General features: G+C 44.1%; 1 protein-coding gene across 2 annotated transcripts in view; it reads right to left on the bottom strand.

The window, feature by feature from the left end:
* The window catches only part of LOC117896380 (protein toll), a 48135-nt gene that overhangs the window by 6602 nt on the left and 18693 nt on the right, over positions 1-22840 (bottom strand). For both annotated transcript variants that reach the window (XM_034804661.1, XM_034804662.1), the window contains exon 2: positions 11137-11291. The gene's annotated coding sequence lies outside the window, so the exon portion shown is untranslated. The remainder of the gene's footprint in view (positions 1-11136; positions 11292-22840) is intronic.

Here is a 22840-nt window from a genome sequence, read left to right as displayed (position 1 = left end):
ATCGAGCTCGAACATTTCTGGAATCCTTAAGCTGTTATGCGGAGGCAGAGGCACGTCTGGCTGTAGCAGCATCAGCATCAGGAGGTTATTTTGAGCTCAACACCTTGTCCTGGGCCATGGCTTGTGGCACTACTCTCCTATTTGTGTAGCCAACTTCAATTTCGCATAAAACTTTAAGCACTTTTCACCCAATGAGGCAGCCAACCTCTGCTGTGTTTTGCCTTTTAAATTTCTTATCTTAACTGGCTTCGGTTTTTCCATTCAGCCAAGGCAAGCCAAGGAATCGAGTCAGCCAGACCGACCGGACCAGACCAGAGCAGACCTTCTTGGCCAAGTTGGCTATTGTTGTGTTCTGTGTGCTGGCTTAGTGCCTTAGTTGCTGTTGCTGTTCTCTTGCCAAGATTTTAAACATTTATATTCACTTAGGAAAATTACTTTTCGCTTTTATGCCACGCTGGCCGTGTAAATATCCTGCAACGAGCTGGAACCTGGCTTCAATCCACACTCACATCCACATTGATATCCCGAACGCGTTTGTTTATGCAATCTAATCTGCGGGTGGGCGAAAGTGGAAGGGGTTCTTGTTTGCTGACAGCTTGCCTCAAGCGGAACGCGTGCGGCAAAGTGTCATTCGATCTGCAGGGACAATCAAGGGCTTCAAGTGTTTTCCTACTCCTACTCGTATTCCTTCCACTCCCACTCTTCGGGTTGTCCTCAAAATTAATTGTGTTCCTTGTGCTAAACCTGCTTTAGCCATTAAAAATAATTGTTAATTTTCCGCATGCCTAGAAAATGCCTTTGGAAAATTATGAAGCCACCTTTCCTGCCGTGGCGTGGCGTTACGTTGCGCTCGATTAAAAATGTTTGTCCCTTTTAATTAGACGCTCGCTCGGTGTTCCAGGTGTCGTTAATAAAGGTTAACAAAGTTTTCCATCCCAGTCGCTCAGATTTTTCACACATTTTCACCCACACACGCTGAGAGTAACCTCAATATTACACACACACACAAATACCATTCCTCAAGCTCGGCTCTCATTCCCGTCGTAGAGATTCACAGACATTCCAGTTGAGTGCGCATTTTTGCACTCACATGGCCCCCTCCCGCGCATCCGTTTCCGGTATGTAACGGTACTAAATTCATTAGGCACACTAAATTACAACCACAGGCATGCTACGCCACAGTGTGTGGCATGATGATGTTGCCTGCCACCAAAGCAGCTCGAGGAGCCTCTCGCCACAGCGAAGAAGTCTCCCATTGAGTGGAGCATGCTGTAGCTTGGTTTGGGTATCCTTTTCCTGTTACCTTGAATTTTTATTGCTCACCCAAGGAGTGTACATATGTACGAAAGAGTACCCACAATGTAAGCCTTCACTGGAGCGGGAATGTGTGCCATTTAATAGTCGTGTGTGGGGGCACCGCCCGCAGCGTGCTCTTGGAAAATTGGCTTTCCGGATGCCTGCCGCAGTGAGAGAGAGAGAAGGATTTTATGCGTCTTATTGCACGGTGGCCCCATTGCCACATTTAATGGTGAACTTTTCTTAATGCCTGCAGAGTCGGGGATTAAGGCAGTGCCAAAGCGTTTTTAATGGCGTTGACATATTGTTCCGTTGCTTAAATGAGAAATTTCCAAAAAAAGAAAACGGCAGCAGCAGCAGCAGAAGTAGCACTCGTGGCAGCCATGAAAGTGCCACACATTTACTTGTATACGCACTCGCACACACTCACAGAAACATTCATCAATCAACATGACTAATTACTACAATTTCTGCCAAACGGCAGCAGCAGCAGCAGCAGCTCCAGCGACAGCGACAGCAGCAGGAGACGCCTGTCGTCCTGCCTGCCACTCTGGGGGCAAAGAGAGAACTCAAGAGAGAGAGAAAGAGAGCAAAAGAAAATCGTACAAGTTGTTTAACAATTTCTTATTAAAAACTTACAAATGCTTGGAGAGCGGAAAGTTCTTACATGCATCGTGAGGGTAAGCTCTTGGCCCACAACTGTGGCTTTTTGTATCTTATTGCAGCAGAAATGTTTTCCTTTTCCCCCTTCGTCCTTTCATGGCAAGAGGAGTTGTGTGTGTGTGTGTGTGTGTGTGCTGCTGCTTGTTTGCCAAAGGATTTCAATTCCCCCAAAAACTTTTGCAAGTCTTTCGGCGTCGCCTTCCCCACACATCTCGAACATCTCCCATGTTTCTGGTTTTAGAGACATCGTCCCACTCCTCTCCGTCTCTCTCTCAGCATAAACACTCTCGATGCACGGAAGGCAGCTGCGAGACATGTTTATATAGCCAGCTATTGCTCCGTAGTATTGGGTTGGGGTTGAATGCATTGGCAACCAAAGCTCTGGGTAAACATCTGTGCTACGTTGATGGAAATGTGTGTGTGGGTGGGTGGGTTGGGTTGGGTCCTTCTAAGCGGGTCTTAATATTGGAAATAGTTCAATATGTGATTGGTCTTGTTGCGACTACAGTGGCAGTGCAACTAGATACAAATGCAGTGGTCGAGCCACTCAAATGCCAGGCAGCAGCACACAACCTCAAGGCACTAGATGCGAATGCAGAGAAACATTCCATTCGATTGAGTTTGAGGTTTACGAGAGTCCAGAGTCCATCATGTGGTTTCCTACTCCTGAAACTTTAACCGAAAAAGGTAAAGCCCTTCCAGCTAATTATGCGCCAGAAATCGCATCCGAAAGGTTGAAGCCACTTGAAATGAATTCATTAAATCCTGCCTTCATTATTTATGGCTTACACTTTCTGCAGAATTTTATGCTTAAGCATAAAGCGCATTCCACAGAACACAAGACAGGCAGACAGACAGCCAGGCAGACAGGCAGACAGAGAGACGAGATCAGAACTCTGGAAGCGCTACAGACAAAGTGAAACAAGGAAGGAAATCGGGGCAGCAGAGCCGCAGGATGGGATACCCTTCAAGAGGGTGTTTAGAACATATTTCAGAGAGAGATTCCTGATTGCAAAGGTTATGAAAAATCCACATTTCTGCCATATTTTCAATGGCTTTGGATATAACATTGTGATCCGTTCAATTACTTCTCAATATGCAATGATTTCGCATGTGATTAAACGATCTTGAAGGACATATTGTCTGTTTAAGTAATCAAGAACAGTTCCTACCACCACTGCCACACAAACACCTCTAAATAATCATCATACCCATAGTTGGTGTGAGGCCGCAGAGAGTATAAAAATATCTCGAAGCTGCTTACGCGATGACGCCTCTGCTTAAGTGCAAACCGCCGCCGGCTTGGCGATTCGCTCAAGTGCAAGGCTACTGGGGGGAGAGAAAGCGTGAGAGAGAGAGAAAGATGGAAAAATATACACATACAGTGGACTGGGTGCTGGAGTGGGAGATGGGAAATGGGAGACTGGGTGTCGAAATTCTCTCATTTAAATGTAAAATTTCTATTAGTAAATGCAACCCGGCAGCTGCTCAACTTTTAAGCAGACAAAAAGCGGAGTGAAGCGTAGCTCGACTTCAAAGTCAACGACAAATCCATAAGATACTCATTCTCTCATTTGGCAGCGGAGGAGCTACTGCGTACTCCCCCAACAGCTGCACAGCTCGCTGAAAGTTCAAGTTGCAAGAATGGAACGACGTCGGCGGTGGCAGCTTCAGCTGCTAAGCAGACGAAAGAAAAAGGGGTTAAGACCTGATTTGAGGCACACACACAAACACATCCAGAGAGTGCAAAGGGCCTCCGCTCTTCAGATGAAAGCCAGAGCCGAGCTCATTGTCTGCGAAATAGAAAGGCAGGCCAGATGATGCCGATGCAGTTTATTTTTTGTTTTCTTGACTTTTTTTCGCGTTGCCAAGTCAGCGAAGAGTCATGGGGCACGGGACAGGAGGCAGGCGGCAGAACTTGCCAAGTGAAAGGCTTTGTAATGTCATTTGTCTGTTAATCATGTTGTCGTCCCCAAGATTCTGCGCAAAAGTTTTAGCATAATGCGCTCGTGCCTGGGACAAATGCAGAAACTTGTTGAGCCCGAGCCTTCATCATCATCATCATCCCGGGAGTGGAGCCAGGCCGCGGATTGGGGGCAGGCATGCGTGACGCATTCATGTTTAATAGTTGGCCCATTGTTGGCCCAGGTCGATGATGATGTTGTTCTTGTTGTTGCTGTTGCTCCTGTCCGCCGCATGCCTTTGAGGTTGACCAGAAGGCCGAAGCGCCTGGTGGCGCTGATTGTTGTTTGCTGTAGGGTGGGTGCCGGTGCCCCAACGTTTTGAAGCATGCAGAGCTTAGGAGCCACTCAAATGGATACTCTGCGGTTGACTTGGCTGCCACTCATAGTCATTCTCCTACCCAATGCTCTGCTCACTTAGCGCACATCCTGCCTGGACAGCCTTCTTGTTGTTTAGTTTAGTTTCGGCGGAAGAGCAAACATTTAACGTAAATTGATTTCCACTCGCCCAACCGATGGTGTACTCAAGTGGGTCTACAAATACTGCCCATTCCAAGGCAGTGGAACAAAAGGTGAAAAGAATTCTAGTTTACTCGGCGCTTGATTATTCCACACATTCTATCATCAATCTTTGGCAGGAGTCGAGTCCACTTTTCCACTATTCCACATCTAACTTGTCATTTCCTTAAGCCAGAAGCTTACTTTCTTTGTGCTGGTTGTGCTGGAGCGCTCTCCTTAAGCGACTAAGTAAATTTATCTGCAACTTCCACACACGCACAGTCCATCACATAAATTAACAACTGGAGCTACACTCGTTCTGCTGGCAGGGACTGGAACATAGGCAGGCAGTCAACAGGAATGGGAATAAAATAATAGACACCCAGTCCTCGGATACACATTCAATTTTTCCCTTCAACTCTACTTTTATCAGGGGGAGGAGGAGGAGGAGGAGGAGCAGCAGGCATCATCGTAAATGAAAACGTCGTCCAAGCTGCACGCTAGTCCGTTCAGCGTTCATTTGAACAACATTTTATGGGCCAGCAATGCCATGAGTATATCTAAGTGGCAGTCCCAACCACCGGGCCACTCATACTCGTATTGTAAATAATACAGCATAATGCCTCCTGCACCAACAGTCGGCAGTCCGCAGTCCGCAGTCAGTCGGACAATCCACCAGAGTGTGGCGGCGACGGCCACAACTGGCTGCGATTGCCATGGGACGCACGCGCGTACTCTTCAATTACCGACAACGACGGAGACGAGAACGAGGAGTAGGACTGGGAGAACTAGCCTTTGGGGCTGTCTTCAATCCACTGGGACAGGTTCTGCAACTACTTAATTTTTCGTATACCCAGCCCACGGCCTGCTTACTGCATTCAAACTTTTGCCATTGCCGTTGCCTTTGCTTCTGTCTCGCTGTCTCTCAGGGCATTTTATGCTTTCTTGATTTCTATTTATTCTGCCTGTCGTTGTCGCAGTGGTAGCACCAGCAGCAGTGGCAGTCGTCTTTGCCCGCTCTGTTTGTTTGCTGTTTTCCTGCCCGCTGCCGGCCCTCATAATTTGCGCTTTGTTTTAGCCATTAATCGTAAAGCAAAAAGGGTATATTGTATTTGTGGATGAGCATGTAACATGCAGAAAAAGAGAAAGTCAATGTGGGTCTATGTGGGCATCATGAGGTATAATATTTACTCTATATTTTCAAATTAGAGAGAATATTCTCTGCATATATTGCTTCCCAATTAGTGAGTATCATTTAGTCGCTAGCGTTCCCACCTCTTGTATTGTATGCAGTTTAATTCGCGTACCCCCAGCAATCCGAATCCCTTCTTTTGTTCTTTCGATTGTGCTATGCTTTAGTTCTGCTTGTTGTTTAAATGTGAGTCACGTTTAAAGTTGTTTTCGTCTGCTGTGCACTCTGGGGCCTTAAATGGTATGCCTCTCCATGATTATGGTGGCAAAAGAGGACGATTCGTTGTGCCCTCCCATCCTACACAGATTCTAGAGCCCAGCCCCATATATAGCGCTAATTGTGAACATTTTGCGCTTGTTATAAATAAATGCCCACGATTTTGTTGGTTTTGTTATTGTTTGTTGTTCCTACTGTTGCTCTAGGGGCTCAATATGGTGGCATGCCATCATTTTTGGCAGCTTTCGGTCGGTACTATTAAGAACACAGAAAAACACCCAAAGTTGCATCTCAGTCTCCGGCGATAATTAAGAGACATTAGCGCATTTGGCTTGGCGCCAGTTGTGTTCTTAGACATGGCGTCGACAAAGTTTTCCAAGTTTTTTCCGCAGACAAAAAGCAGATGCGCGGCGAGTAAATCACTCTGATTAGTTTTTTGGAATTGGTTTCAGTAGACAGCTATCCGGTAAATTAGTTCGAATAAGTATTGGTGTGTGTTTTTTCGTGTACATATGAGTATTTCCGTTCGAGTGCTCTTATCTGTGACAGGATTTAATCCCAGTTCCAATATTTATATGTAAAACTGTAAAATATTCGGGACATGCAGTCGCCACATCCGCATCGAACCGATTTTGGCTTATATTTATATGAATTTTCGTTTCACTTTATTTGATTTTCGGGTTATTTATTGTTTTAAGGTCAATTTTCGTTAGGGTTTTATTTTATGTGGCCCTTTTGGATTCTTTGGGCATTAAAAATGCATAAATATTGACGGAATCTGGCGGGGCTTTGATTAACATTTAAAAATCTCTCGAATATGTGCTGAAATATGTGCGCATTTATAGAGACATTAACATTTATCATAGCTTTTCCAGTGGGGATCCACTGCTTAACATAAATTCGCCAATTGCCGAGCAGACTGAAAGGGATGAGCACCATGGATGGAGCGAACGACCGAACGACTGACCGACCACAGCGGCGATAAATAAAGATTAAAATTTCTGGGGAAATGTTCACAAAAGTGCCCTGGCACTTCATTTCAATTTATGCACACAAGTATTTATATGGCATCGCACACGCATTCGCACACGCTCTGAAACACACACTCGCACACTGGGGTCCTGCAGTGATAAATCAAAAATCGCTGCATACTTTTTGGCGTCATAAAGAAATATTCCAAAGGTCCTCCGCCTGGTGTCTGGGGTCCTCTGCGTGCATTTATTTGCATTGTTCCCACACAATAAATGCAATTTCATGTTTCAATTGCAAATAAAAGAGAAAAAGTGGAAGGGAAAGTCAACTCGTGGAGTCTCCCCATTACAGGAAGAACAACAACAACAACAAAAACAACAACAATAGGCGCCATTACTGGTAGCAAGCGAAAAATCAAAATGGCGCCCGAGCTGAAAGTAAAAACATTATGTATACGCCGAGTGGTACCGAGTATTAAAATTCACAGCATGCCTTCCGATTTTTATGCACGCGCGTACCACCCTACCCTCCCCACCTTACCATTTGCTTCTGGACACTTTCAGTTTTTGCCGTTGTTTGCATTTTTATGGCCATTAAATCAAAGTACGAATAAAAGAAAGTAAATAAAAAAATTTGTTACAACCTTAATAGAGGTGTGGCAAGAGGGACGAGGATAGGGGGCAGTGCAGTGGGGGCCTGCTGGCCTTTTGGCACACAAATGAAATGCTGAAATCTTGTCATAAAAATGCGAGAATTCGTAAAGTGCACTTTATGCGCTACGTTTGTGTCCAGAACCCGCACCCGCATCCCCCACTCCCCACTCAATGAACGGACCATGGAATATTGCATCAAGAAAATGAATAAACAAGTGGGATTGATGATGAGGGATAAGAGGGAAAAGTGTGTGCGTGAGCATGAAATAATCTGGCGAGAGCTGTTGAGCAACGGATTGAAGGTTCAATATGTATAATGGGATTGGCGTACACGAAGACAAGCTGGAAAATTAAAGGAAGGCCATGTTTCTGAAGCTTATGGTTGCTTTAAATTATAGTTATTTATCCCAGGTATCCAGCACTAACAGTTTAATCTTTTGTCTTTCATCTTTTATATAATTCAAAATTGAACATAGCTAATTACATCATTATGCATTTGCCTCTGTCACATGTTACGGCTGTTAATTTCCCCTTTAATTATGCTTTAATATTTAGACCGACAATTATTACCCACACACACACACACACATATGTACATCCAATCTCTATCAACCAAATATTTAGCATAATTGTTGGCTAGAAATTCCAGCCGAAGCCCTAGGACAGAGAGTTGCGGAAAATGTGGGGCGGAAAAGCTGGCCCTGGCCGCAGTGGCGACACTTGAAAACCAACCAAAAATAATTTCCTGGTAATACGCATAAAATTGTCGTATATTTACATAATGTGCACATATTTTCCGGGGGAAAATATTTCAGTTGCAGGAGCAGCAGTCGCTTGCACACTCGCTCGCTCGCTCGCTAGCTCTCTCGCTCTGCTGCATTAATTGGTTTTTCGTTAAAATATTTTCTGGCCAACAAGGGTCGGTCTGCCGTTGGGGTTAGGAGCCCAAGACCAAACCCAAACCCTAGTCCCTGGGCGGCAGAGGTGTTGAAAACTATGCAATTTTATATGCAAATGCAAATTTAATGAGCTTTAACCCAACGCTGGGGCTGCGACTCTGTCATGTGTGTGTGCATTGGGGCATGAACCAGTGCACTGGTGCCTGTGAGGGTGTTAATTTTTGCTTTTCAGTTTAACTTTTTTGGTTAATTTTTAATTTTAATTGCAGTCGCTTGTTTAAAGTTTTATCTCATTTATTTTATTTATTTTCAGTTGCTTTTGCTGTATTTTGCATAATTATGCATTGGCCATCGCCCGACTGTCAACATGGCATGTGCCATGGCGTTTTTCCAAATAAACATTTTATTATTTATTTGACAAATACTCGTACATAGACGCTGGAGGTCAATGCTCCATGTGGTTTTTGGTTTTATTGACATGGAATGCAGTGGGAGTGGAGTGGAATTCTCCTATTTTATACGCGGTATGCAAAAGGATAATTGGGGTATGCATGGAACGTAAACATGACAGCCAGCAGAAAGCGTTATCTGTTCTTTCTGATTCTAAGCTTTTAAGTTACTGAAATTTAAACAGAAAAATCCATAGCGAGTACATACCCACCGACTTCTGCCTGAGTACCAGGTAGCACTTAGTCTATGCACTCCACATTTAGCTTTGTTTTTTTTTTCAGCCGTTTTTGGGGCTGACGTGGCATCAATTAAACTAATTGTGCATTTAAATTGGCAAATTATTGCCTCGTTCTTTAATAATAAATTATTTATTTATGCAATCAATTTGCATAAAGTCAAATAATCCGATGAACACTGTTATTTCTCTGTTGTTGGTTGTCTATGGGTCAATGCCAGTTTCCCAGGCTCACAGGCTCCCAGTGCCAGGCAGCACTTTCAGTGCCATTTCCAAATGCAATTTAAATATTGCATAGGGTTTTGCCTTTGCTTATTCTTGTGGGTGGCATTTGGAGTACAGAGCCTGAAATGCTTTCATTTTAATTTGCGGTTAGCCTGACCCCAGTCGGAGGGGTTGCCAGGGTTTTCCGGGATCGGTCGGGGTCACCGGTTACCGGTTTGGCGGCGTCACTGGTCACTGCCAAAACCAATTAAGTGGGCTCTACAGCTTGGCAAACGAGAGCCACATACGAGTATGGAGTACGGTTCTGGGAGCGCGTCAAATTGAAAACCATTTCAGAACGTTTAAGCGTTTTTTCGGCTTCGGTTTTTTGGGTTTTCTGTTTTTTCATTGCCGCCGCTGCTAACTTTGTGCAAAATTTAATTAAATTCTTTAGCTCTTTGAGCCGCAGGGATGCTGTGATGCAGGGTTGTACTCTTAGTGCATAATTTGTCTGGTTGTGGATTGCTATATATGCTATATGCAGCAGTTGCAAGCAACAAAACGCACAAAAAAAGGCATAAAGATAGATACATTCATACATACACACAGCCACATGTATTGCCAGAGTGTTGCATACAGCTTGGGGCATAGCACTCACTCGTATGAGTGTGTGTATGTGTGTGCCTGACTGCACCACAGAAGTATATTAATAGTTGGTGCAGCGCCACCACCACAACTACAATAAAGCCTTTTCAGCCCTTTTTTAGTGCTACTTTTTGTGGCATTTGTTTTAGACGCCCATAAAAGTGCCGCCAGAAAATATTTAAAAAGTGTTTTTCCTTATGCAACAGCCACGACAAAGTGTTTGTGGCATATACTGCTAGTGTGCTTGCTCCCTTTTTCATGCCCCTACTGTTGACATTTTTGAACAACATAAAAAAACGAGTGCCTGTCACAATGCATTTTCGCATTTTGCATCCGCGAAGAGTGCAAAGCGAGGCGTTGCCAGCAGAAGTGGCAATAAAACAATGAAAACCAGAAAAGGGGAATGGCTTCTGGAGTGCGATACCCTGGAATATGCAACTATCTGATGGCATTCAGGTGCAAAAGTTATCTATTGCAGGAAGCTAACACTTGATCGACTTTCATAGAAATAAACAAGTTTTTCTTTATGAAAGACTGACATCGATTGACCTCAAGGAATCGATTGTTCATCATGTGTTGGACGGTCCCTGATGATGATTAAATAATAGTTCATAGCCAAAAGCTCACATATCTGCATGTCAAAATCATCACATGCCAACATGAAAGGTATATCAAATTCGAAATGTGTGTGCGGCTGACAGTGAGTGATAAAAGTTATGAACTCTTTGGGAAGTTCGCTTAAAAAATGTACAAGTGTTAGAAGCGTCATGTGTGTACGACTGTGCATCCTGTTGCCATACATTTTGCTCGTGTCATATTCTTTTAGGAGAGCGAGCGCGTTGCACATTTATGAAAAATAATTGCGGTTTCCATTTCTGTCGTTCTTTTTTTCTGTTTGCTTTGTTTTTTTTGTGCCCCGTTTCCGGGGCCCTTTGCGACCCTTACAACTACTCGCCGCTAAAACATATTTATTTAATGCAATTTATTTATGTTTCTCCCCATTCGTTCCTTGCTCAATTAAACAGACAGCCGCAGAAAAACGCAAACATACAGAAAAAAAAGAAAACATATCAGATTAAATGAAAACGAAGCTCAAAACGGAGTTTTGTGTAATATTTAATACGTAATGAAATATAAATAATTGGATGCCAAATGCATTTTTTGTTACTGCCTTTCGTTGGTTGAATAAATTATAATTTTTAATGAATATTCATAAGCAGAGAGCCCCGTCATAATATTTATTTTCACTTACCTTTCGCCTGTCGAGCCTCTGCTGCTGCTGAATGGAAAGAATAACTAGAATCCTTGACTCCTTTTTTTCCTGCTGCCTTGCTTCTGCAATGTTCCGCTTTCTTCTACTGACGTTGCAGCTTTTTGTACATTTTTAATGTATTTTTAAGTAATTTACTGCAACAAAAAACCGTGAAAAATATGCAAATTAGTTGATGGTGCCACAAAACAAGAGTCGGGTGAGGAGTGTGGGGTGTGGGGGTGTGGGGCATGGCTGATTAGCATTTCAAATGAGTGTCGCAGGCCGGGGCGTGGCATAGACGGCCCCGTCCGTGCCATTTCTTCAGCGACTTTTCAACTTTTTAGCCAGACAAGTGCCTGTATGCACACGCGTGTGTGTGGGTGTGTGTGGGTGACTGGGGGGTTGGGCTGTCATTATGACACTAATTATGTCATACATATGCAAAAGTAGCAAACAACCCATGTCGGTCTGTCTGTCTGTCCCGACTGTTTCCCTGCGGTGGGGGCTGCTGGTGCTGGTGCTGGTGGAGCCTCAAGTGGTGTATACATGACACGTGTGTGTAAGCCACTTAAATTTTAACGCATACCTAATGCCTATTCATGAGTCCTGCTCCACCCTTCGCCATGCCTGCACCAAAGGGGCGTGTACGCTTAATTTAATTAAGCTCCGCTGTTACTCGTACTTAGAATTTGCAATGCAAGCCATCAACATCACCATCACCATCACAGACATCACCGCAAAACAATTTGCAAGTCAAGTGCGCTGAAAAGCAGACAGCGACGACTGAGTGTAAGTGTTGCAAATGGAGATGTGCTTTTCAGAACAGTGCTGGATAACTGCAGGTCGTGTCAGCATCAATGACACAAAAGGCCCGAGAAGAGGAAAAAACGTTCATCTCTAGCCGGAAAACATCCGACGACACGCTTGAGATGAGCCAGAGATGGATGGCAGGATGGGAAAACTATGCTAAAATAATAGTACGTTCGCTTCCCACCCCACTTGTGTCCACATACATATTCAAATGCTGGAAATATAATTTTATTCAATTTTCTGCTACTGTTGAGGATTTCCAAGCAATCGAATCAAACAAGAAAACAATTCAGTGGAGAGACAGACAATCTGCTTTTATTGCAAAACTGTTTCTATTTATTCAAGAAAATAATTAAGAACAAAGCCCCACATAGCAAATAAATAACAAATTCAGTTTTGAGGCTGCCTCTGGTCTGAAGATCTCTTGGGGGTCAATGGAGGACATTTCAGGACCAGGACCAGGACCCTGGGTTAGGTAAAGTCTTGTAATTTGATTACAAAAATGTAAAAAGGGCAAAATAAACTTTGCCTAAATTTACATATTTGAATATATTTTTCGGGCCTGGTCATAAATAAGCCAAGCATCTTTTTGTATCTGTGTATCTTTTGTATTTGTTTTTGTTTATTTTATATGCATGTCCAGCTCTTTCCTCACTAAATTCATCAGTTCTCGTCTCTCAGCTGAGGGTTCTCAGCCCAGCCTGTCTGTCTAGCCGTTGTGTGTATTCTCATATTTCTTTGAAAGTCCAAGTCCAAATCCACTACCGAAAAATGTCTAATTGCTGGTCGGACGCATATGCAAATTGCCAGTTATCTAAACTCTGAACAACTCTTCAGGAATTCGTAAGCAAATTGCTGCTTTTTATGTGGCAGTGGCAATGTACATGAGGCACATAATTGAATGAATATAAAATTTTGATGTGTGGTCTGTTTTTGACATTGATTTCTCTATGTTAACCAATCTCTTATTGCATGTTTAATAGATATTAACTTTTGGCATTCGGAATGGAGCAACTTCACCACCTTTTCTCATGCTCTTTCTCTGCAGATCCGACTTTGAAGTCTTCATTTTCTAAGCTAGTTAGCTGCATGCCACTTCTCCTCATGCATGTTCAGATACCTTTAGAATGTTTAGGAACTTCTGCCTGTTTCTGTTCCTCTATTCATTTCCAATGGATATCTGTTCTCTTTCTCTCCAAAAAATGTTTTTAGATTCTTCACATTGCATAGCTCATGTACTGCAGCTCTCTCTAGGTTTTCCTTTTCCCTCCCTTTTCTCTTTGCATATTCTGAGAGCTCCCTCAATTAACCTTATCTTCGGACCACACTTTTCTGTCCATCTCCCATATGCTGTGGGATGTCTTTCTGGTGTATCTCCAGAGCTCGAGAATGTTTGTGGAATCACGTGAATGTTCTGGCCGGCCAACTATCCACACTTTACCTCTTTCATCTATAGATGGAATATCTTTTCAAACATGTAAGTTCCTTAATATTGCAGCAGTTAATCTGCTATAAGCTGGAAGTACGCCTCTCGCTGTTTCTGCTTTCTGACCACACAGATATATGTATGTATGTATGGAAATATCTGCTAATTTGCATAGGCCAAAAACCGCAATCCCTTGTTGCTGTTGTTGCTGTCTTTGTTGCCCCATTATGTGTGTTGCCTGCATTCGTATTCAGCCAAGCATGCGGTAACATGCATTCAGCTCAAACAACTCCCTCTCCTTCTCACTGTCAGTCTGTTTGTCTGTTTGTCTGCCTGTCTGTCAGCTCTGTCTGGTTGCATTTTCATATTGAAAATCACTGAAGTGGCAGACCAGTTACGTCTCCGCCTCTCTCTCTCTCTCTCACTCTCTCTGCCCTGCCTGTGACTCTCTTTTATGACTTTTGTGTGGCAGTTTTGGTTCTACTCGTATGCTAAAAAAAGAAGAGAAGACCCTACCGAGTGGAGCGCATTTTAATTTTAATAGACATGGGGGCCGCCCTGTTGAGCATAATGAGCGCTGCGCTTAGGGCTCCTTTCAATGCATGGCAAGGCAGCTTTCAATGGATGTTAATAAAAGTATGGCATGCATAATTTTTATTGCCTGCCACAGTGCCACTCCCCCCACAACACTCCCATCCTATCACCATGCAGTGCACCAACATTCTATCTTCTCTTTTTGTTTAATAATGAAATGTGCAAATGTGTTTTTCAGATGCATCCCCCATCCTCATTTTCCGTTCTCGAGCGGCGGCACTCCATAGAGCACTGCATCTCTGTGTATATGTGTGTGTTTGTATCTTATGGATGCACGCGCCCTGCATTTTTTTTACATAATTACATTGCAGCTCCCCTGCAGGCATCTCATTTGGCTTTTGTTTTGCGTTTTTTTAAGCTTTTTTCTGTTTAGTTGCTAATTTATTTGTATACGTATTTGGGTCTGTCTCTCCCTCTCTTTTCATGGGTTTTCATTCATGCAACATACAGCTTCTGTTCCACTCCACTGTGCCTCATACTCTGTCTTTATTCTGGCTCCCACTCAGCTTGACTCTACCCCATCTCTATGCCCATTTCTTTTGTATGAGTTTTTTCAGCAATTTCTGCTTTTGTTCCGCACATTAGAATGCATCTGGCGGATATGTTTGCAGCAGTCTTTGTTCGCTTTCAAATTGTAATTACTTCAATTGCAAAAAAAAAAACCTTTTAGTTGAAGTTTTTTGTGTGTGTATCTTTTACACCATTTTACACATGTTTCATGGGCATATGTACATAATTTGCGCTTCGGTGCGCCTTGGCCTGGTCGAAAACAAAGCCTTTTAACTGTTGCAACAGCAGCAGATTCATTTCACAGTGTGCCCTGCTTTGGTTTCCAGTCGGCACTGTTCGTGCGGCACTTTATGCGGCTTCTTCTCTACTCTTCTCCACTCTTCTCGTCTCATCTCGTCTTATTCCTCTTCCTCTCTGCTCATTAGAGCCATAGTTCTTTGTGGCTGCTGCTGCCTTTTACCGTTTGTTGCGGCTTCGATTTCCCATTATATTAAAGGTAAAAGAAAACTAGTTCTTGTTCTGCTTTTCCTTTTCTCCAACCCTCCCTCGCCTTTTGGTTTTCTTTTCTAATCAAGTTGCCACACGGCTACTGCCACTGCCACTGCCACTGCCACTCTGCCACACACAGCAAGCGCATTGAACCAGCAAGAGTTGATTTATGCATTGTTCCTGGTGCTTCATTCTTCGTGTTGGCGGTTCTAGTGGTTCCAGCGGTTCTAGTGGCTCTTTAGGGGCTCTATGGTGGCTCGGGCTGGCTCTGGCTGCCTCTGTTGGCTGCATCGTGTTAATTACCTTTGTGTGGTGTAGAAAGTCGACTACCCGCCAGGTCTGCCAAGCCCTGACTGCCTGCCTGCCTGCCAGGAAGTTGAGTCGCACGCATTAACCGCAACAAAGTTCCCTGGGAAGTCGTCTGAAGAATTTCTCGTACTTCGCATAAATCATTTTTTATTAGTATTAACACACGATGAGCCCGAGGCTCGGATTTCGCATCGCCTGCCACCGAAAATACTTTATTCGCTTTGCATGCTCCCGGCCTTAATTGAAATATATGACTGACCCCAAAAAAATGTACATTCCAGTTGGCTTTTGGCCATTTCTCAGTGCCACGGCACGCAAAAGGATCATATTCGCGTGCAAAATACAAGGAAATCAGTGAAACGAGTACGGCTTTATCCATATGTTGAAGTCTCGTATCTCGCAAGTAAATTTCACTTGACCTTTTGACTTATTCATACCAACAATAAGAAAGCTAAAATGTAAGCCAAGTTCTTTCTTTATTAAACCTTGAAATGTTTTTTGGCCCACTACCACACATAAAAATACCTAAGAATAAAGTAAGAGAAAATTAAGAAAGAGGAGGCCGTATGTGGAGATACTCTTGCAGAAATATATCCGAGAAGTTTTATTAGATTATCTTCCAAAGTAATGCAATTTTCTATCAAAAGTACCAAGTTTTGTTCTAATAAATCTACAGCCTTTCCTGAATCGTATGCATATCATTAATTCTTTGATCACAAATGCTTCCTTTTGTCATTTCCCAACTTTTGTGACTTATGCCCTTCATCTTCTTCTTATACCCTTTGGAAGGATACCAAAAAGAATACTTGTAACTTTTGCCTGTCTTCATCTTTGTTCTCTTTTTTCCATTTTCCATTTTGTTTTTTGCAATCAACAAAAAGTTGAACGCTGACTCTGGCATATAAAAATTGGCCTGGCTTGGGGTGGGGAGAGGAAGTTCAGGCGCTGATGACGAAGAAGAGCGAAGTAAGGACTTGGCCGCGCACTCATTATATAAGAGAAACAACGGTAAGAACAGTAACAAACAGCAAGAGATGGCCAGCTGACGCGTAAATGTGCAAAAGCTTTAAATTAACGCCAACAAAAAGGTGGCGTTCGAAATGGCGTTGGGGGAATGACAATGGTCCGTGGAAAAGTTTTCGTGGGGGGTGGAGTGACACTAAGGGACATTGGCGGCTGCTGTTGTGGATTTTGTGTTGTGTCAGCTGTCGTTGTCTGGACTTCATTTTATGCGCTGACAATTTCTCATTATTAAAATTGCAGAGCCCACAGCGGAGCAACACAGCGACGGCGACGCAGGACACGGAAAAGCAGGTTAAAAGAGAGAGAAAAAGAGAAAGAGAGAGAGATAGAGAGATGGAAGTAGTGTGAACTGTGTGTAAATGCGAAAATGATTTCATGCGTCCTCCATTCTACATCTTTTTCATTTCTCTTAATGGAATTTCCTTCCTCTTCGATCCTCAGGTGTGCCCTCATTAGCCTCCGCCCACTGTGTGCTGTCCCTTTTGGCTGTCCGCGTGGATCTGTCACTCTGTTTGGGTTTGTTGTCCGCTTGCTGTTGCTTCTGCTCTGTTTGTTCTGTTCTGTTCTGTTCTGTTTGTCCATCATTTTGCTGGCATATTTGTGTGCTGGTCATATAAATCAGCGGTCAGTCGGTCCGTCTGTTGGTCGGTCGCATGTCATTAACTTGCGATAAATCTGTCATAAACAATGCAACACATAAATTGCTGGCCAAATGGAAAGGAAGCGCAAGGGCCTGTCGCTGCGAGTGGAGGCGTGTGGCAGCAGCAGCCCAAACAATGTCGAAAATGCAAATCAACAGAGAAAGAGGGACCACAGCACTCGCAATCGTACTCGTAATCGCATTTGTGGGCGTGTTTGTATGGGCTTAAGCGAGGAAGTGTCGGCGGAGGGTGGCAATGGGCTATGTCGCGGAAGCACCAGTTGACGAAACAAAAGGCTCCACTGTTTCCCCCACAGTTTCCTCCACCACAGATACCGCTGTGTGATTGTGTTCACCGCACTAGAGGCTTCAACCCGAAAGGGTTTCTTCTAGTCAATGGATTTAATGCACAATTTCCCATCTCATGGCTTTAATAACTCAATTCCCATAAAAACGTAAAAATTGTAAATGCCAAAAAAAGGCACAAAAAAGTGTATGCCTCGCAGCCCTGCACTTAACAAATTACAAAACGCAGTAAAAATTACAAAACTGCAAAGTATTTGGCAACAGCAAATGCAATTTGGTAACAAAAGGTCTTTTGCACTTGCACCACCACCGAGAAAAAGTGTGGCAAGGAGCCACTGGGGCCATGTAATGCACATGTAAATGCCCTTTGGGGCAGGGGCGTAGGCAATGGAGGGTGCGCCAATAAACTTACTTCTCTGTTCATTACAGTTGAGGAGAGAGAATGAAGAGAGCTGTTAGTGTGTGACTTCACCGTCAAGTTTTGTTCAGGCCTCATAGTGGAATACACAATTAAATCGCTTATGTTTATTTGATAGAAATATTTAGTTATTGGAATATCTTAGCTACAACTTTATTCTAGTTGAAAGCCCTTTTCAGTTTCCTGCCTTTTGTCTATAAAGAAAACTCACCCATCGTAAGCGGGTGTGGTTCCTTTCTAAAGAACCATTTCCATTCTTCAGGTAACCCCCTTTCTTTCTCACAAAACCGCCAAGCACCTGGCTTGGCAAGGAACGAGGAGCGCTACAAATCTGAAGAATGACGTGGGCTAAATGCTTCAATTACTGGGGAGTTTAGTTTGTGGCTGGGGTGCAAAACTTTTGCGGTTTGTGTTTTATTTTGTTTTGCAGGGCGTTCGCCCGACTGCATTGACATGTAAATGACCTTTAATTGATGGGCTCGTGTGGGTTGATTGAGTGCCAGCCAGCAGGAGGTAGCAGCAGACTGCAGTAGAAGGAGCAATGTTCACGGCATCACTGTGCAAGGGAAAGGTACCCAAAGACGACAAGGCGACCAAGGAGCATTCCCGTACATGGTAATTTGCATTTCAAAATAGCTTCGCCGCCGCAACTTTTGTAACTTTATGTGGTGGCCTTTTGCGCCCAGACAGCCAAAGAGCCAGCACATTCTCCGTTGTCTAAGGGAATGATTGTCTGTCTCTCTGTCCGTCTGTCTATCTGTCGATCTGGTTGTTAGTCTCTCCGTCTGGGTGTCTGTCAGAATGGATGTCTGGTTGGTAAAATATTTATGTTGCCTCCATTCGAAAAACTGATTGCGGCGAAAAAGCGCAGCTCAACGAAATGAAAATTTATCGCCAAGCACATGAAAAACGAGTGCATGAATGCCCACCCTTTACTGCTAAGACGCACTGGGAGAGAGGGAGAGAAAAGGCGAGGCAGGAGCAAAAAAATCACCAACACTTCCTCTGCCTCTCGCACTCGTTCTTTCTGGTATGTGTGTGTTAATGGGTTTTCCATGTCGGTGTGGTGCTGCTCTCTCCCTTACTCTCTCCCTGTCTCTGTCGCACGCCTGCACTTCCGGCGGAAGTTTGCATGTTCCTATATCATTCGCAAGAATCTCAAGCGCGCCAAAATGAGGGCTTAAAAAAAAAGCATGCTGAAAAGCAAACGCAGTACCTGCCCTGGCCGAAAAGGTTACCTCCATTATTGCCGCTTTTTTGTTTACGATCCCAGAGACGCGCTCACATGTGTGTGTGTGTGTGTGAGCTAACGGTAATTGCGGTGTCCGACCTCGCTGGAGCCCCACCGCCATGGCGGCGGCGTCGTTTGCCCTCAAAGTCGATAACATGTCATTTGAGCGTCGCTAATGTCTTCATTTATTTTTAGCATGCCGCCGCGCCTCGATGGGCCACAACCGCTCTTGGCCATGGCTCTGACTGTGGCTCCTGTCCGTCATTGTGGTTCTGGCCCTCTGGCCCTCTGCTCATCGCTCTGTCCAGCTTTTCGGACCCATACCCAACGAGCTGTTTGTTTAGATAAAAGTTTGCTTTTGGCTGCTTCTGCTGCTGGCACTCTTTCGCCATCATGTGAGTGTGTGTGGTGTGTCTGTGTGTGTGTTGGCCATAATTGGACACGAGTTTCTGCCTTGTTTACACATGCATTTTATAGACGCTTTAACGTGCCAATTTTGTGTGTGGCTTTAACCGATTTCCCAGGTTAATGGCTCCACTCCGCTCCCCGTTTCCCGTTTTCCGTTTGCTGCTCGTTCGATTGAGTCGCGACGCTGCGGTTGACCCAGCCTTAATTTAACCAATTTTCTCATCAGCTCGCTAAAAACGGGACATGATTAGGTAAGGCGCGGGAAATTTGTTAGTTAACAGCCCACATTAGGGTGCACACATGAGCAAACACACACACACACACACACACATGAGGCAGCTGCCACAAGCGTTTCCCTCCCCTCCGCTGTTCACGAGCAATTGTCACGCACGGAGATGCTCCCTTTTTGGGCCATGTCCGCTGACAGAATGGCTTCAGAATGGTTTTAATGCCCTGGTCATAAGTCCAGGACGAATGGCCTATGGTTGGGGGAGACACTAACTTGGCTAATTTCTCAATCAACGAATGGCCCTCTAATTGGTGATTAGATGAGGGGAGATGAAGAGCAAGTCAAGAGCGCTTAAGCGAGAGCCAGAAATGATGGAACTGACAGAGAGATCAGAGTTTTGCCCGTAAGAGTTGGCAAAGTTCTGCGGAGGTTCTGCATAAAAAGTAACTTTTATTCTCATGCAAATGCTCGTGAGGGCAGAGGCAAAAAAGAAATGAATGCCACACAAAAGATGCGCCCCACAGCAAGTGGCAGTCACTTAACCCTTTTCCACACATACAAACGAACATGAGAGTTTCCAGAGACACCGCCAAACCCTCACCGCTCTTTGCGCCTCTTAATGTTATTCCTGTTTCTCTCGTCGCCCCCCGCAGAAGCCACAGTAATGACAGTTCAAAAGGGCAACAAAGTACTAAAAATAGTGGAAATTACCGCAGGATATTCAAATTTCCACATTGCGGCGTTGAAGGTAAGGCCAGAGCACGTCTGTGTGTGTGTGTGTTGTAGGTGGCTTGTGTGTGGTGTGTGGCATGTGCATGGAGCGCCACATAATAAACCTCAACTCAAAAGCAAAACTCCCGCAATGTGGCAATGGAAGAAATGGCGAAAACAAGAGAAAAAGAAAGAAAGAAAGTAGCAAAGCGCTGGCTGGGCTGGGGGGTGTTCGGTTCTGGCCAGGATCTGGCTGTGGCCTTTGGCTTGTGGCGTATGCTAGCGCGATAAGAATCGAATCCTTTTTGCATTGCATGTTAACACATGCAAATTGAAATGTCTAAATCATGCCACACACAAACACGTACACAGTCAAAGCAGCAAAAGCACCGTGGCAATGAACGCGGCAAAACAAGCGCAAGGAATGCTGAAGCAAAAGGACATGCAAAAATAACTTAAATTGCAGTTTAATTGCTGTAGCTAGCAGCAGGCATCAAGGCTGCCCTGCCCTAAAAAAGGTTACTCCGTAGATAACAATCCGAGTCTAATACATTTTGACATGGGCTTAGGCCACATTTAGCGGCTTTAGTGGTCTTAGCCCTGTAAAATGCCGCGCAAATGAAATGAAATACTTGTGGCAAGCACACTAAAACATTGCCTGTTGTGCCTGCCCGACTGCCCCCCGCTGTTTGCACACTTTTAACCATCTTTTTTTGCCCCTGCTTGGGCTTTTGGTGCAGGCATATAATTAATTATTGTCGCAACATCATTAATCAGAGGATATGCCAGGGACATTGCTCCCTCTCCCACTCGTGAAGGCTGTCCCTGTCTCTGTCTCTGTTGGCTGTTTATTTATCTGTTGACGTTGTTTGCCCCACTCTCTCTCTCTCTCTCCCTCTCCCTCTCACTCCCTCTCTGCCAGTGTGTTTGTGTAAGTGTCTGTGGCAGATTATGGTCACACTGCGAGTAAACCTCAAACAAGCACTTAAGCGCCATAGAGCGCGCCCATTCCCGCACATCGAGTTAACCAACTGACGGATGACTGTCGTTCCGTGTGCTGCGTGTGTCATGTGTGTTCACTGTGGCATGTGGCAGGCACTCCTCTGCTGCTCTTACTGATAAAAAATGATGTTTTTAATAGCCACGCAGAACAATTCGAGTGTCAAATGCAAGGATATACGATATTATATGATGGGATTCCAAAAATGAGGATTAGCAAAAGTTAAACGTGGGCTGTGTGTCGAGTGCTTTGAAGCACCACTCTCTCTTTATCGCCTGTGTGGCTGTTAATTAAAATTATGATTGAAAATTGGTAAATGGTAAATGGAATGCGTGCTGGCCATCGGGTCATTATGAAAATTAATTGGCTTAAAGCCAATTGAAAGCATTTTTGATAATAAACGAAATGAAATATGCAGGATTGCAAGTGTTTGTCGCACACTATCATTATTGTTCTTATCATTATTAATATTATTATCATTATTATTATAATTATTGTCATCTTTTATTGTTGGCAGGAGGTGGCGGGACACTCCATTAATATAACGATAATTGTCCTGCAATGTTCTGCTGTCTGTCTGTCTGCTGTTGCTGTTTAACAATGCCACCAGGCAGCAGCCTCTTATCTCTGGCTCTAGTTGCTGCAACAACAACTGCTTGTTTCTATGCCGCTTTTGATGTCTCTTTTTTTGTGCATGTCAGTCCCTGGCTTTGTCTCTTTTTGTTCCGTTTCCATGGCTATTCCTTTGGCTATTTCAGTTTTGCATTCTTTTTGTCTCTATCCCATCCTCTTTTGGGCATCTTTTTTCCTGATTGCATGTGCCATCACGTTCAATGGCATTGTATCGCTCTGACGCTCTCCTGTGCCTTTTTAACTTTTCACTTTAGGGGGCATTAAGTATTTAATTGCTTGCTGCATTTACCAATCATTTTACACAAAGGATATGGAAATGCCGTTGCGGGCATGGGCGATTAATTAACAAGAATATTGCAGCGCATAGAGACTGCAGAGGGACGCATAAAGGGAGTTGAATGTGTGGCATAAAAATTAATGAAATGTTGTGTTTATATAAATGATTAAATATTTATTGTTTTCTCCCCGCCTGCAGCCACAGTGGACACCATGTCACATGACACATGTCAGCACCTGTTCACCTGTGTACGCCCCACCTGTACGACAGGGGTTGGGGGTTCTAGGGGGCGTAGCGGTAATTGTTTCTCGACAGTCTGTCCAGACGAATGGGCGTGACAGCGGAGACAGGAGGAAATGGGAACGAAGGAGAAGGGGAGGAAGGAGTAAATCAATTTTTCTGTTGACCAAAGACCAGGGCATAAATATTTCATAAAAATCAAAAATAAGGTAACCCCAGAGAGACCTGTTAGTCCTGCTAGTCCTTGCCACACACCGCAAAGGGAATGAAAGACAAACAACAATCTGCAGGAGAGAGAGTGCGAAAGTCCTGGGATGAAAGGGAATAAGTGGAAGAGGTCCTCATCGACTCGAAGGCACCAGCAGGGTAAAAAGTTATTATTATTAAAAAAGAGGATGAAAAAGGAGGAACGATAAATAAAGGGAGCGAGAGTGAAGGATGGGTTGCTGC

The sequence above is a fragment of the Drosophila subobscura genome, chromosome O, assembly GCF_008121235.1.
Source record: "Drosophila subobscura isolate 14011-0131.10 chromosome O, UCBerk_Dsub_1.0, whole genome shotgun sequence".
Lineage (NCBI taxonomy): Eukaryota > Metazoa > Arthropoda > Insecta > Diptera > Drosophilidae > Drosophila > Drosophila subobscura.
This window is presented reverse-complemented; position numbering and strand designations above follow the sequence as displayed.